Here is a 16,655-nt window from a genome sequence, read left to right on the forward strand (position 1 = left end):
TGGGAGGATTGCTTGAGCCTAGATGTCTGAGGTTACAATGAGCTATGATTGTGCCACTTCACTCCAGCCTGGGTAACAGAGTGAGAGATCCTCTCTCAAAAACAAACAAACAAACAAAAAAGTCAAATTAGAGTTAGGATGTAAAGCTTAAAGGAAAAGCAACAAAAATGGTAAATAACCGTAAATAAAATATTTTCTCACTTAAGTTAATTAAAATAAATTTCACTTGCAATAAAACTAATATTTTAATGGGTGGGGTTTCAATCCATGCAGATGTGCTGTACATACCAAATATAACAATAAATGAGAACATTTTAGTTCTAAATGAGAACATTTTAGTTCTAAAGTGGTACAATGTTAACTAAATAGAATGTGAAAGTGTAGTTTAGTATAGTTTAATTTATACAGTGACCAAGAAAAGAATAATGATGCAATGAAATATAACCAAGAAGTCAGTTCATAAATGTAAGTATTCAAATAATTCTACAGCAGGCAGGAATAGGGAGCAGAGCAGCAACAACAAACAGGTAGGACAAACAAAAATAAATAATAAAATGCTAGATTTGAATTCTACTAAATAAATGCATTTAAAGTAATTGGCCTATATAAACAAAATGTGAAAGGGAAATTTCAGATTAAATAAATAAATAAAATGGGTTCCAACTATACACTGGATACAAAAAAAAAAGTGAATACACTATGATGTCAACAAGCTAAAAGTGAAAGAACATAGAAAAATACATGCCTGCAAAAGGAAAATGAAGTGGCCAATTTAATACTGGACAAATTAGACTGTAAATCAAAGAAAATTGCCAGTGATCAGGCATATTATACAAAAATAAGAGGGTCAATTAACCAAGAAGAAAGAACAATCCTAAATTTGTATGCTGTTAATGACAGAGCTTTAAAATGCATGAAGTAAAAACTGATATGAAAGAAGAAATGACAAAGCCAAAATTATTTGGAAACTTTTATCACACATGTTGTGATATTATTCAGTTTTGAATATTTTTATTAACATTTTTATTCAGTTCTTCATGTATTTGCTATTTAATTTCCAAATATTTTCAGACTTTTTATTTATCTCACTGCTATTCATTTGCAATTTACATTCATTTTGGAAGAGAGTGTATTTTGAATGTTTCTCTCCTTTAAAATTTATTAACAAGCCTTTTATGGATCATGATTTGGTTTATCTTAATTACTTGTCTTTGTGTCCTCGAGAGAAATGGGCATTTTGTTGTTATTGGATGTATAGATATATTTATTTTTAAATTTCCATTCATTTCAGACAGTTGGTTTGTCTTAAGCTATGTTTATTTTGCCTTAATTTTGCATGGTACATAGTTTGAGACTGGCGATTTGGTAGCTCTTATTGTTCTTTTTTTATTTTGTTTTTCAGATTTCTAAAAAGAGGCAAGTTTCTTCCAGATTCTATAGTTCTCAACAGTCAGCTGTAGGCTTGTTGTTAGTACTTTGATTTATTTTTTCTTACCTTGTGTGTGTAGGTACATTATCTGCCTTGAGGTTTACTAAATTCTTGTATAGGTGGATTATAGTCTTTTACTAGTTTTTAAAAAGTTAAGCTATTATAAATCTTCTAAAACTGTTTTTGTATCCTGTTCTCTTGTTTCTCCACCCGAGATGACATATACATGTGTTGTAACTTTAAACTATGTCTCAGATCTTCTTTATTCTCTGGTATCTTCTATTCATTCTTTTATCTCTGTGAATGTTTTGTGTTTACTTTGCTTCGAGTTATGTAATCCTTTCTTCTATTTTCAGTCTCCACTTAAGCCAAGTCAATACATTATTAATTTCAGATACTGTGATTTTCAGTATGAGAATATTATTTTGATTCTAATAGATTGCTGCTTTTTAAATGTACACCATTATTTCTTCCATTTTACTTGATGAATTTATAATAATTATTTTATAATTGGGTAGGCTATGCTAGTTCCTACAGATGTATCATTTGGGAGTTGGCTTCTTTTTTCTCTCTTGATATTACTCATACATTCATGTCCTTTTCTGTCTGCCATGAAATTATATACTGTAAATTTGTTTATAAAAATGTGGATCCAGAATTTGATGTAATTTCACCAGGGAGAATTCACTCTTTGCTCAATCAGGAAGATACTATAAAAATCTGATCATCTGAATTCAATCAGCTTATTGATTCAGCTAAATCCAGTTTAACTCTGATTTCAAAATCCTGGTAAAAAGAAATAAATTGTCACATGTATGCTGCAGGTTTTGTTACCTAATGATTTTTCCTTGCCTAAAAAATCACTTAACCGTGGGAGATTTCACTTCATCTCAGTCCTTAGCAAATATCCAATGGGAAAAATTCTCCATGCATTTGGGGACGTTCTAGATTCCATTCTCTCAGGCAAGGTTACCTGACTGTCAAAAGGTCTGTTTGTTTCTCCTGATACTGAATCCCTCTAACTATGTTAAACCTACTCTTCACCTTGTACTCAGACTCAACAATTTTCCCTGGAGAGTGAGGGGTTGGAATGTCTGATGATCTTATCTCACCTAGATAGTACTCTTCATTTTTCCGGATTTTTTTATTTCAACCTTTATTTTAGAGTAAAAGGGTACACATGATGATTTGTTGCATAAGTATATCACATGATGCAGAAGTTTGGAGTATGAATTAATCTGTCACCCAGATACTGAGAACAAATACCGCATGGTCATTTGGATAGAGATGGAAAAACACTTTCTATAAAATCCAGCATCCCTTCATGATTAAAAAAAAAATCCCCAAAACCTAAGCATTGAAAAAATACAACTCAAAATAATGATTCATCTATGAAAATCCACAGGCAACATCATACTGAACAGGCAAACTCTGGAACCATTCCTTTTGAGAACTGGAACAAGACAAGGATATCCACTCACACCATGCCTGTGTGTGTGAAATATTGGAGGAACCCACCCCCAATATTTCAACATAGGTTCTTTCTATTTTTCATAAGTGTCAGCTGACTGAGAAATAAGGAGAAAGAGTACAAAGGAATTTTACAGTTGGGCCACTGGGGGTGACATCATATATTAGTAGGACCATGATGCCCACCTGAGCCTCAAACCAGCAATTTTTTTATTAAGGGTTTCAAAAGGGGAGGGGGTGTAAAACAGGGAGTAGGTACAAAGATCACATGCTTCAAAAGGCAAAAAGCAGAAGTACTAATAAGCTTCTAACAAAGATCACATGCTTCTGAGGGAACAAGACAAAGGGAAAAAGAGCTACTGATAAGGGTCCAACAAAGATCACAAGGTAAAGGGCAAAAGCATAACTACTGATAAGGGTTTATGTTCAGCAGTGCACATATTGTCTTGATAAATATCTTAAATAACAGAAAACAGGGTTCTAGAGCAGCAAACCGGTCTGACCACAAATTTACCAGGGTGGAGTTTTTCCCCACCCTAGTAAGCCTGAGTGTACTGCAGGAGACCAGGGCGTATCTCAGTCCTTATCTCAACTGCATAAGACAGACATTCCCAGAGTGACTGTTTATAGATCTCCCCTCAGGAATGCATTCATTTCCCAGGGTATTAATATTAATATTCCTTGCTAGGAAAAGAATTTAGTGATATCTCTCTTACTTGCACGTCTGTATATAGGCTCCCTGCCAGAAGAAAAATATGGCTCTTTTTGTCCAACCTCACAGGCAGTCAGACCTTATGGTTGTCTTCCCTTGTTCCCTAAAAATCACTGTTATTCTGTTGTTTTTCAAGATGCGCTGATTTCATGTTGTTCAAACACACATGTTTTGCAATCATTTTATACAGTTAACACAATTATCACAGTGGTCCTGAGGTGACGTACATCCTTAGCTTATGAAGATGACAAGATTAAGAGATTAAAGACAGGCATACAAAATTATACAAGTATTATTTAGGAACTGATAAATGTCCATTAAATCTTCACAATTCATGTTCCTCTGCCACGGCTCCAGCTGGTCCCTCCATTCAGGGTCCCTGACTTCCTGCAATAGAAAGAAATGTATCCAAACAGGAAAAGAAGTCGTCAAATTATGTCTATTCTCTGGAATTTTAATTTAACTACACTTATTTGGTTCATGATTATCTGATATACTTGAAAATATGATTTATTCAGGCTATTCTAGTTGTTTCAATCGCTATCTACTGTATTATAGCTAGATTCAGAGGTCCTATAACTGCTTTCAAAATTCATCAACATCTCACTATAGTTTAGAATTTTTTTGTAAAAACTACTCTTTTGATCATCAAATACACTTTATGTTATAATTTGGAACAATATTTCATGTTAATTTCCTTTTTATCCACTCTTTAACATGTAGAAGAACATTTATTTCCTAATATATATGGTCATCTCATGGTTCTCTTGTCTTTCATAATTGCCTGATACGTTCTGTGCTAAATTGAATCTTACCTGTTTTTTCTGTCCATTGAACTATTACAGTTTCTTCAAGGGTGAGTTCACATTACATATTCTCAAGAGAAACATATTCCTAAACTTCTTTAAATTTCTCTCCTTTTTACTATGATAAGACTCAAGGAATGAAAGTTTAATTAGGTTAGCCTGTTTCTCCCTATTCATCCACCAACCCCTTACAGAAAATTTTGTACATCTCAATTTCTAAAATCTGGCAGTATCAATAATGACATAAGTTATGCTCACAGAAATCTAATTAGAAAGGTTATATACAACCTTATGTCTAAAACATAAAGATCAACCTTAAGTATAAACAGATATGTTAACAATCACTGTGTTATGATAAAGCAAAAATAGAATATCTATGGGATTTTATCCCATTGTGGTATAATTTTGGAGGCAAATTTATTTCCAGCTCACTATTTTTTAATTAAAGTTTTGGCAGAGGAAACAGTCTAAATAAAAATTTCTAGTATTTTTGTTTGTTTGATTGTTTGTTTTAAAGAATTTACAGCATCTCTCAAATTCTATCGTATATTTGGCTGACTGTGGTAAATTTTCTTTTTTTCACATTTTAATTTTCCCTTTATTTTAGAAAATATATCTAAAAATTATGAGAAAGACAATCATTAGTACTACACAATTCTATATACATATATATATATATACACACACAATCAATTTAAAAATCTGATAATTTCTCTGTAATTTATCCCAAGCAGCTTCCAGTAGTGGGTTCTAATATAGGTTATATACAAATAAAACTTTGCAGAGTCATAAACAATATTCTCTACTTTGTGCTTTATCCAATAGATAGGTAACAATTTACCTTGGGACTAGTATTTTTCCACAAGAATATTATATGTTCTAAACAGTCTTGAGAACAGAAGGATAACACAGAAAAATACATTGTATCCATCTGACACAGGTCTAACATCCAGAGCCTACAAGGAATTTAAACAAATTTACAAGAAACAACCCCATTAAAAAGTGGGTGAACATCCAATTTGATGAATATCCAAAATATAAAATGAATATTAAGTTAATATACCTAATTTAAAAAAATAAAAATGCAAATATGGCATGAAATTTTTATTAGTGATAAATATGTTTAAAAGAGGTAATATCCCTTATGTATTTAATTTTAAGAAACATTTTGAAACTTTAAGCTGGGTGATTTTAAAATAATTTAAATTGAATTTTAAAGTAAACTGGCAAATGTAATATTTTAATATTTTTGTTATTTTTATTATTTATAGATGTTGTATATTCTGATAGCATAAGCCTAAATGCAGACCTAAAATTTTATACTTGTTTCTTAAAAAGATTATTTGTGTTATTTACAAAGATAAAAATTGTACAAAATGTTCTGTCTTCATATATTAGTATGTAACTAAATGGTGAAGAACATTGATTATGACAAAAATATTTATCTGTTTTTATACCTAAAAGATTTATATTCTAAACTTTTATACTCTAGAATTTCCTAGCAGGTAAACAAATAAATAATTTAATAAATTTAATATAGTTCTGTCATACTTAGGTGAGGCCAAATTAAATAAGGCAATATTTTTCCCCTAAAATTAAATGTAAATATGAATCATGCCACAACAAATTTTATGCAGACTAGTTCTTTTTGATTCCAGGTAGGTATCAGTTTGCTAAGGCTGCCAAAACAAAGTACCTCAGACTGTGTGGCTTAAACCGTAGAAATTTGTCACAGTTCTGCGGATTAGAAGTCTAAGACCAAGTTGTCAGCAGGGTTGGCTTCTTCTGAGGTCTCTGTCTTTGGTTTACAGATGGCTGTCTTCTCCCTGAATTCTTGCAGTCTTCCCCTGTGTGTATATATGTTCTAATACCTTTCCCTTATAAAAAACCATTCATATTAGATTAGGACCCAGGCTAATGACCTCGTTTTTACCTACCTTTGTAAAGTTTTTTCTCCAAACACAGTTATACATAGAGGTACCTGTGGCGACGACTTCAACATACAAATTTTGGGGAACACAATTCAGGCATAACAAGTTGTCAAAGAAAGTTACACTGTTTCATTTCTTCATTGTCATATGGATGATATGAGATTAAGGTGTTAATCACAGAACAATTTTAATGAAGAAAAGTGGATGAAAATTTTCTGGAAAGTAGATGGGTCATAATGGTGACATTATTAGGCTTGCTAAATTTTTTTAGACTTAGAATGAGAACTATAATACTTAGTAGTTTTTGTTTTTTTTACTGTTTGTTTCGGTTTCCCATGCATGTTTGTTTATTAACTTATGGAGTCAGACATCTGCTGCCCCCATGACTTTGTAGACCATATAGTGAAGATGGTAACTGCATAAGATGTATTACAGGGCTGGGTCTTAAGCAATTATACCACTTAATTAAGAAAGGGAAGTGATGTTATACTCAAATATCAATGAAATGCATATTAGTATCTGAGCTATTCAAATTATATCTTTTAACAATCACAATTTCTTAAATGTAGCCTTTCTTCAAGGTTTTATTCATAAAATTAAAATACGTGCATCTGAAAGACTCTCACTTCCCAATCCCAAGTTATAGAAGCCTTGATTAAAGGCTTCATATATTTATTTGAATTATTGCATTAGTTAATGCATGTAATAGACACAGCAGAAGATACTGAGTTATTTCTCTTTGTCCTAACATCAATTATTTTTTAATAAACTAGAGGTCTTTTCTGGTACATATTAATGAACTCCATGTAAGAATATCTTAAGGATCCATATTTTAAATAAGAAAGTTATCACACTAATTTGATAGATAACACACATAAAAGCTCCACTTGTTTGGCATCAAACATAACAATGTTCGCTTCTAGCATTACAATTTGATTTAATAAGATGAACTCCTTTATAAGTTTATATTCAAGTTTTATAGACAGTCCAAATATTCCCTTTCCAATTTTCAACATTCCTTCTCTCACTTTTAATTGATTTATCATGGTACTACAGAGTTTTAGAACATATTCATTTGAAATAACTTACATTATACTATTTTATGACTGTAACCCTTAGTGTATTAAACAATTTCTTATATCCTTCTTATTTGCTTAGCTTCTTTAATTGTTATAGTTATTTTTATATTATCTCCTTAGTTGCTACTTCAGCTGTTTCCCTGATGTAATGCTGATTAGCCTTACCCTAATGAGTACTGTTGCAGACTCCCAATGGAAGCCTATAAGCAATAAAACAGTTTAGCATTTCAGTGCAACAATTGTTCATTTCTACCTTAATTTCAAGTATTACAAGAGATCATTTAAAATATAATTATTAAATTTTTAAGATTAAAATAATTTTCTCAAATAATAAATATGTGCATCAAAAATTAAATTTCATTCCTTTATGTTTCAAATTTGTGAATATAGAACACTACTGACATCTCTATAATATATAGTTCTTAAGTATTTATGTTTCAGAACTTGCACATACATAAAAATTAAATATAAAGAGGTGAAATTCATTTTAGTTTGAAACTTAAGAAGGCATTAAATCATCTAATACTTCAGGTATCACTGTATGTCATCAAGCAAAATAATTTTTACATTAATTTTAAGACAGAAACTTAGAACTCATTTTCAGCATGAAAGGTTAGTAAAAGCAGACACATCAGGTCAGAATAGACAAAATCTCTTCTGTGACACAAGCCACAATCACAAACGGCTCTCCAGTCCTATAAAACCTGTGGAAGTAAAGTATAGACCTACTCTAGTTTTTCACAAAACAAAATTTCCCATGCATGAAACATAGAAAAGAGTGAGAAATACATTGTATCTGCAAATTATTGTGTTAGGCATCTTCCTAACTTAACTTCTTTTTTTTCCCCCCTAACTTCCTAACTTAACTTCCCTAACTTCCCTTTTTTTCCCCAAAAGAGAATTATTTTAGGAATATTAGCATTGGTATTTTAGGCACAGGACTAAGAATTAAGAATGGTTTGGTGAAAAATATGGATAAAATGCCATGCTTTACACTCTTTATATTCAAGAATGATGTAGTAATTTTGGTACTTAAAAATTCATGCTAAATAAAAATATTGTAGATAATGTTTTGTTGATGTTAGTTATAACCATAAAAATAAATCACACAAATGTATTTCCAAAGTAAACATAGGCATTATATCAGACTACAAATATATACTGGACTGCAGCACCATGTGTATTGCTATTCCAGAAATAACATAAAATATTTCTAAGATGTAAATTGTATAAGCTAACCAATGTTGGATTAATTCTAACCAATATTCATTAAAATATGCATTGTACAAAAAGATGACAAATACAACATTTAAACTGGATAGATTTGAAAAACTCTTGAGACTTTCTCTTTATATCACTGATTTATTAAAAGTCATTTGACCCAATGATTTATTGAGCCAAAAAAGTACCGCTTTCATTGAGCTGAAATTGTGATAAACTGTCCTCAGACCCAAATATTATTCAACTAGAGCCCTCGTTTAGTTTAAATAGAAGCTTTGGTCAAATTATTTCTTTCAAAAACTTTCTTCTCTATGAGCAAATAACAGATGAGTAAGCATGACCTCGGAAGTCAAGTATTACCTCATGAAGATAATTTTTTTATGTAGTGACAGAGTTTTGTTGTTGCGCAGGCTGGAGTGCAATGGCACGATCTCGGCTCACCACAACCTCCGCCTCCTGGGTTCGAGTGATTCTCCTGACTCAGCCTCCTGAGTAGCTGGGATTACAGGCATACACCACCACAGCCAGCTAATTTTGTATTTTTAGTAGAGATGGGGTTTCTCCATGTTGGCCAGACTGGTCTGGAACTCCCGACCTCAGGTGATCTGCTCGCCTTGGCCTCCCAAAGTCCTGGGATTACAGGTATGAGCCACCTTGCCCGGCCAAAGATAATTTTATAAGGGTTTATATTTTGAAAAAAATGAATATATTTGCTTCCAAAATAACATAAGGACATTGCAGCACACATGGGAGGCTGAGAAAAGTAAAAGCAAGCCACATATCATAATAATTCTCTGTCCATCACTGTTTTCATTTTGCTCCATTTCTAATTGTCTGTTTTCCTATCATTTTCATAGTAATAATTATAAAATAAATATCCAATTATATAACAGAATTCAGAATGAGAATATAAATTCTGTTTTCAAATTCACCCACACATCATTTTCTCATTCTACAATGTAAATAATGATTGTTTTCTGTATATTTTCTAGTAAATGTTATAGCTATGTTTAAGAATGTCATTTTCTATAGATGTCTATATGTATATCCATATCTATATTCTATGTTAATATTTGTGTAATAAACAGGATTTTACTATGACATCTCTTATAAAACTTGTTTTGCTTTTTAAAAAATTATAACAATTATAATATAAATATTTTATGTCTGCATGTATGCATATATTATTTTTCCCTCTGATTATTATTACATAATATTGGTCTCTCATTATTAAAATAATCTGTCTTCTATATGTGGATAAATAATTGATTTCCAGATTTTGGTCTTATAAACAATTTTGTAATAGTAATGATATTGAATATGAGAGAGGGTAAAGGAGAGAAAGAAGGAGAGGCAGAGAGAGGAAGGTAAAAGAATGATAGATAATTACTACCCTTATGTGACTTGTAAAGTAAATGCAACCTAAGTTCAAATGTTATTCTTTAGTCATTTGAACCAATACCTGGGGAACCTTTCTCCTTGCCAGCGACTGAGTTAAGCAAAAGCCTTTGCCACTGTAACCAATAGACCGAAAAAAATGTGTCTGCTTGTAGGCTACTGTGCAAGGTTTTTTGGTTTGCAAAAAGAAAACACTGAAGAGAAGATCTCCTACTGCCCAGAAGAGGAAGGCACTTGTTTATTTACAGTGGAAATTCCCATAGGTCACCACCTGCAAAATCTTCAATGCTTAGGCTATCACTCGGAGCCCGGGAATATCCGTGCTCCTTCTTTCACTGCAGATTGGGTGTTCCTTGACAGTTAAGAGGCTAATCTTAAGCACTATATGACTGCCTGTTTTCCTAGTCCACTCTTTATACCCTGTGTGCCATTTTGGATTCTCCAAGATGACATCAAGGCAAGATGAGATATGCAGAGTTTGTTCAAGAGAAACAGTTGTGACAAGTAAAGAGGAAGAGAACAGAGAGAACCTCTAGGTCTCAATGCATATCTAATACCTTTCAAAGGAGAGAGAGAAAAATGGAGTGGATAGAAAAACCTGTCGGCTGCAGTGCAGCTCTAAGAAAGTTTTGACCAGAACTATGGGAATCTTCTAACAAAAGTTGCTCATAGAAAAATCCCATATCCAGGAAAGAATGGCATAGTTCCAGATCCTTTGCTATGTTTAGTGATTGTAAGAAGCCTGGGAGAAACAGAACAAAGATGTGGCTGGAGAGTAAGTCAAATATACTTCACATAGCAGGTTTTCTTGATGGAAGATCTAGGTAGAATGTAACGATGGAAGATCTAGATAGAACATAAACTTGTTCATCATATTGCTCCTATCTTAGTAAAATTTCATTTTCTCTGCAATTGCAAATACTGCTGCTTTCTCTACAGTTGGGACTCCATTCAAGCAGAATACATCATTGTGTGTTCATGTTTGTGTAAAATATCATGTAATACTGATATACGCAATTTCATTATTGGCGAGACAAAAAGAGTTTACTGGTAGAAATGTCTATTATCTTCTTACTGTTTAAACATTCAGACTTTGTACAATCTCTTTCTCAGCTAGTGGATTAACTTTAAATCTCTTACCAAAATTAATTGCAAATCTGTACTTAAATACAATGAAAGTTTCTCAAATAACTAATGATGTTGCACATCATTTCACTTGCTTATTTGCCTTTCATGTATCTTATTTGGTAAAGTGTCCAAATATATATATATGTTTTAATTTAGTTCTATATTCTCTTATCAAGTTGTGAGTTATTTATATATTCCAGATAAGTGCTGTCTACTGCAAATCCAATGCAAGCAACTTGACAAAGTTTAAGTTTTATAGTGGCTACCTTAAAAAGTAAAATAAAAATTAAAAAATTATTAAAAAGTATATTTTATTTTACTCCATGCAATCAGAATATCATAATTTCATCATGTAATAAATATAGAATTACTCTTGAAGTATTTTTTTACACTGAGTCAACAAATTCACTGTGTATTTTCATACTTCCAAGACATCTCAGTATATATCAGGCTAATTTCAAGTGCTCAGTAAACACTTGGGGCTAGTCTGCCATATTTGTATCTTTATTTTTAAAGTGATTTTTTTTATAGGTAGTATATAGCTTAGTACTACCCACTACATTTCATCTATGTGACAATTTCTACCTCTTAACTGTGCTAAGATCATTTAGATTTAAAGTTATTTTTAGTATAAATGGGTTCAAATTTGTCATCATGTGGTTTTTCTAAACATTTTTGTTTCTTTCTGCTTTACTTGACATTAAGTATTTTTGCTATATTTTATATTATCTGTTAGTTTATTAAATATTATTTTTTCTTTACTTTTGTAGTTTTTGAGGGTTTGTGGTATATACCTTTATTTATTTATTTATTTATTTATTTATTTATTTATTTTTTGAGAGGGAGTCTTGCTCTATCGCCCAGGCTGGAGTGCAGTGGCCGGATCTCAGCTCACTGCAAGCTCCGCCTCCCGGATTTACGCCATTCTCCTGCCTCAGCCTCCGGAGTAGCTGGGACTACAGGCGCCCGCCACCTCGCCCGGCTAGTTTTTTGTATTTTTTAGTAGAGACGGGGTTTCACGGTGTTAGCCAGGATGGTCTCGATCTCGTGACCTCGTGATCCACCCGTCTCGACCTCCCAAAGTGCTGGGATTACAGGCTTGAGCCACCGCGCCCGGCCAGTATATACCTTTAAATTATCATTGTCTAACTTACAGTAATATCACTTCACACAGCATATAACATCTTTCCAACACTGCTCTTCCATATCTCTATTTCTAAATGCATAATTTTGTCATATATTTTACATATACTTATGTAATAAGCACCACAATACATTATTACTATTTTTGCTTGTTCAGTGACTTATCTTCTAAAGAAAGTTAAGTCTCACATTTACTGGAATAACAATTTCAGGGCTTTACATTCCTTGTATAAATATAGATTTGCATATGGAAATATTTTACTTCTGCCTGAAGAATTTCCTTTAACATAGCTGGTAGTGTAGTTCTGAAACTGTTGAATTTTTTAGCTTTTGTAGGTCTGTAATAAATACACATTTTACCCTTTGTATGTAATGGTAATTTTACTTGGTATACAATACTAAATTAATTATTTTCTCTCCATTTTAAAGAAGTTGGTCAACTGTCTTTTGGAGTGTATTTTCTATGATGAGAAGTTTCTGTTATTCTTCACATTTATCATTTGTGCTTGTGTGTTTTTTTCTCTAGCTACATTTAAGTTTTTCATTTTTTACTTATTTTAAGCAACTGAGATATTTATTGGTGTAATTTGTATCTGTTGTGCTAAGAGTTTATTCAGCTTCTTGGATCTGAATTTATCATTTTTATTGAATTTGGAGTTTTTCAGCCTTTATTTTCTTCAATGATTTTCTGTTCTCTATCCTCCATGTAGGATTTCTATTACACCTACATTAAGCCATTTAAATTTTTTCCCACATTTTCTGTGTCTCTTTATATGTTTTTTTTTTCAATATTTTGCATTTTGTCCTTCATTTTTGACAGTTTCCATTGCTAAATCATCAAATTTACTAATCTTTTTGTCTCTCATTTGCAATCACTCAATACCCTTAGTTCATATTTTCTTTCCAGCATTGTATTTTTCATCCTTATTCATTCAATTTGTGCCCACTTAACATGCTCAATCTTTCCTCTAGCATCTTTTTACAGATGTTTTGCTATTAATTCTAATATAATGTGATTTCTGGGCCTTTTCTCATTGTTCAATTTTTTTTTTTTTTTTTTTTTTTTTTTACTATGTGTCATATTTTCTTGCTTCTTTGAACATATTGTAATTTATTTATTGAATGCCAGATACTGTCTTTATAACTTCTTTAGCACCACATATTTTGGTATTAATATTGTTTTGAAACTCAGTTAAGTTACATAAAGCCAATTTGACTATTTTTAGATGGACTTTTCAGAGGATGATGGCCAACTAGTTGCAGCCAGGAGGAACATCTGCCACTCAGGGACTGGGGCACTGGGAAGACTGGTACATTCTGAGCAGATCTCTGGAGGGAAGGCTTTGAGAATGGATGCAGGGAGGACACAGATGTTGGGCTGAAGAACAAGGAGGATGGGAACTCTGGACAGGGCTAACATGCACTAGGACTCATACCATCTACATAATGGAATGAATTCTCCAACAACTCCTGGAGAAGGCACAAGTTAAGAAGGTGAGGAGCGAACTGCTCTCACCACAGGCCTCTGAAATTCTGTTAAAAGGAGACTCCACAACTCCCATGGACACTTGAGCTGAGAGGGAGAGCTGCTTAGAGACTTAGAGAAGTGGTAGGGGCAAGACTCCAGCCTGGGTAAAGTATTTGGTGTGGGAACATCTGCAGTGGAGCAGCAGATGTTTGGAGATGGACATCTCCAAAAGCTCATTTTGGTCCTCTAGGAGACATTAGACTTATAGGAACTATCAGACGTAAACATAGTAAAGTGACTCTGCCCATGAGACAAAGCCAGTCCAACCTGTACAACCCCCCATCTGTTGTCCTCTCTGAGGCCCCAGACTAGCCACACCTGCTTGCAATATAGCCTTGCCTGCACAACCAGGGGGACCTAGATAATACTTTCTGTGCTGGCAAACTGTGCCTGACCGTGAGAGAGTTCCATCAGAGTGGTCCCCACTGACACACCAGCCCACACACAACCTCCCTCTACCACAGCCTCCCTGCACTACTTGGTTGGCATGCATTCACCCATGGCCACCCACCCACTGCTTTGCCACCATGCATGCATGTGGGTGATTTTGTCTCCCCTTCCCCACCAGCACATGGGTGCACATGCACCCCACTCTGCCACTGCTGCCGATGTGACTTCACCCCACCCACCAACTGCTGCCAGTGTAACGCATGCACAGAGACCAGTAGCCCCACACTGCCACCACCAGTAGTGTGAACATGCACACACAGTCTGCCTGTCCTGTGCCCCCATCACCAACACTGCTGCCAATGAGAATGTGTCCATGGATGCCACTGGTCCTGCACCACCACCACCACTAAAGTGAACACACACATGAAGGCTGCCAGCCCTATGCCCGTCAGCACATCACCCCAGCCAATGAGCAACTGCCACTGCTGCTGGCACATACAGGTGAGCACACATCCCACTGCCATCACCTGGTGAAGCACTTTGGCTGTCACCACACGTTGGATTGTTGTGGCCAGCAGTCCAGGAACACTTCAACACCTACAGGAAAGCAAGTTCCACATAGGCCAATGGAACAGAATAGAAAGCCCAGAAATGATGTCGCACACCTATAACCACATGATCTTCAACAAAGTCTACCAAAAACAAGCATTTGGAAGAGGACTCACCATTCAACCAATGGTGCTGGGAAAACTGGTTGGGCCATATGCAGAAGATTGAAACTGAACACCTTCCTTTTACCATCTACATAAATCATCTAAATATGGTTTAAAGATTTAAATATATATCCCAAAACTATTAAAACTCTTGAAGGTAACCTAGGAAATACCATGCTCAACATAGGAATGGGCAAATATTTCATGACAACAGGCCGAAAACAATTGCAACAAAAATGTAAATTAATAAAGGAGACCCAATTTAACTAAAGAGCTTCTACATAGCAAAATAAGCTATTGATAGAGTGCACAGACAACCTCCAGAATGGGAGAATATATTTGCCAACTTTGCATCCAACAAAGGTCTAATACCCAGAATCTACAAGAAACTTAAACAAATTTGCAAGCAAACAACCAATCCCATTAAAAAGTGGGCAAAACATTAACAAACACTTTTCTTTTTTTTTTTTTTTTCGCTTTTTTTTTTTAAATTTATGTTCTAGGGTACATGTGCACAATGTGCAGGTTTGTTACATATGTATACATGTGCCATGATGGTGTGCTGCACCCATTAACTCATCATTTACATAAGGTATATCTCCCAATGTTATCCCTCCTCCCTCCCCCCTCCCCCCACCCCACAACAGGCCCTGGTGTGTGATGTTCCCCTTCCTGTGTCTAAGTGATCTCATTGTTCAATTCCCACCTATGAGTGAGAACATGCGGTGTTTGGTTTTCTGTTCTTGTGATAGTTTGCTGAGAATGATAGTTTCCAGCTGCATCCATGTCCCTACAAAGGACATGAACTCATCCTTTTTTTATGGCTGCATAGTATTCCATGGTTTATATGTGCCACATTTTCTTAATCTAGTCTGTCATCAGTGGACATTTGGGTTGGTTCCAAGTCTTTGCTATTGTGAATAGTGCCACAATAAACATACATGTGCATATGTCTTTATAGTACCATGATTTATAATCCTTTGGGTATATACCCAGTAATGGGATGGCTGGGTCAAATGGCATTTCTAGTTCTACATGCTTGAGGAATCGCCACAATGTCTTCCACAATGGTTGAACTAGTTTACATTCCCACCAAAAGTGTAAAAGTGTTCCTATTTCTCCACATCCTCTCCAGCACCTGTTGTTTCCTGACTTTTTAATGATCACCATTCTAACTGGTGTGAGATGGTATCTCATTGTGGTTTTGATTTGCATTTTTCTGATGACGAGTGATGATGAGCATTTTTTCATGTGTCTGCTGGCTGCATAAATGTCTTCTTTTGAGAAGTGTCTGTTCATATCCTTTGCCCACTTTTTTTGATGGGGTTATTTGTTTTTTTTCTTGTAAATTTGTTTGAGTTCTTTGTAGCTTCTGGATATTAGCCCTTTGTCAGATGAGTAGATTGCAAAAATTTTCTCCCATCCTGTAGGTTGCCTGTTCACTCTGATGGTAGTTTATTTTGCTGTGCAGAAACTCTTTAGTTTAATTAGATGCCATTTGTCAATTTTGGCTTTTGTTGCAATTGCTTTTGGTGTTTTAAACACGAAGTCCTTGCCCATGCCTATGTCCTAAATGGTATGGCCTTAGTTTTCTTCTAGGGTTTTTATGGTTTTAGGTCTAACATTTAAGTCTCTAATCCATCTTGATTTAATTTTTGTATAAAGAATAAGGAAGGGATCCAGTTTCAGCTTTCTACTTATGGCTAG

The sequence above is a fragment of the Rhinopithecus roxellana genome, chromosome 18, assembly GCF_007565055.1.
Source record: "Rhinopithecus roxellana isolate Shanxi Qingling chromosome 18, ASM756505v1, whole genome shotgun sequence".
Classification (NCBI taxonomy): Eukaryota; Metazoa; Chordata; class Mammalia; order Primates; family Cercopithecidae; genus Rhinopithecus; species Rhinopithecus roxellana.